The sequence below is a fragment of the Triticum urartu genome, chromosome 4 (assembly GCF_003073215.2).
Source record: "Triticum urartu cultivar G1812 chromosome 4, Tu2.1, whole genome shotgun sequence".
Lineage (NCBI taxonomy): Eukaryota > Viridiplantae > Streptophyta > Magnoliopsida > Poales > Poaceae > Triticum > Triticum urartu.
This window is the reverse complement of record NC_053025.1, coordinates 418,415,800-418,417,195: the sequence shown is the minus strand read 5'-3', so window position 1 is coordinate 418,417,195 and position 1,396 is coordinate 418,415,800.

Genomic DNA, 1,396 nt, shown 5'->3' with positions numbered 1-1,396 from the left:
GTGGCCCGAACCAGTATAAACATCGTGTCCCTTGTGTTGTTCATCATTTTCATCTTAGTTCGCACGAGAGGATCAGACGTAGATCGGTAGGGGGGAGATCTCCACGCGCACCCCAGTGTTCGAACCTCAAGGGTCTGCCGGAACCCGAAACCCGACAGATTATTGTTCCCATAAGTTGTTTGCTCACAAATCCCTATGCATAGGAAGTGAATTAGACTTAAATATGCTAGTCATATTCTTCATGATGCTCTCTTTATGTTCCAATTCTTATCCTTTATATGAGCAACATTGAAATCATCGTGCCTAGCTAGGGGCGTTAAACGATAGCGCTTGTTGGGAGGCAACCCAACTTCATTTTTGTTCCTTGCTTTTTGCTCCTGTTTAGCAATAAATAATTTATCTAGCCTCTGTTTAGATGTGGTTTTATGCTTTTAATTAGTGTTTGTGCCAAGTAGAACCTTTGGGAAGACTTGGGGAAAGTCTTTGCGATCATGCTGTAGAAAACAGAAACTTTAGCGCTCACGAGAATTGCTGCCATTTTTTATTGGAGAGTGCTATTTAGTTAATTCTTTTTTAAGATGATTAATAGATAAATTCCTCACGTTCATAAATTTATTTTAGAATTTTATGAGATCCAGAAGTATACGTTTGATCCAGATTACTACAGACTGTTCTGTTTTTGACAGATTCTGTTTTCTATGTGCTGTTTGCTTATTTTGATGAATCTATGAGTAGTATCGGAGGGTATGAACCATAGATAAGTTGGAATACAGTAGATATTACACCAATATGAATTTAGAATGAGTTCACAACAGTACCTAAGTGGTGATTTATTTTCTTATACTAACGGAGCTTACGAGTTTTCTGTTAAGTTTTGTGTTGTGAAGTTTTCAAGTTTTGGGTAAAGATTCGATGGACTATGGAATAAGGAGTGGCAAGAGCTTAAGCTTGGGGATGGCCAAGGCACCACAAGGTAATATTCAAGGACAACCAAAAGCCTAAGCTTGGGGATGCCCCGGAAGGCATCCCATGTTTCATCTTCGTTCATCGGTAACTTTACTTGGAGCTATATTTTTATTCGCCACATGATATGTGTTTTGCTTGGAGCATCATTTTATTTTATTTTGCTTTGCTTGCTGCTTTAATAAAATACCAAGATCTGAAATTCTTAAATGTTAGAGAGTCTTCACATAGTTGCATAATTATTCGACTACTCATTGGTCTTCACTTATATCTTTCGGAGTAGTTTGTCGTTTGCTCTAGTGCTTCACTTATATCTTTTAGAGCACAATGGTGGTTTTATTTTGAAGAAATAGATGAACTCTCATGCTTCACTCATATTATTTTGAGAGTCTTAAATAGCATGGTAATTTGCTTAAATAATCCTAAAATGCTA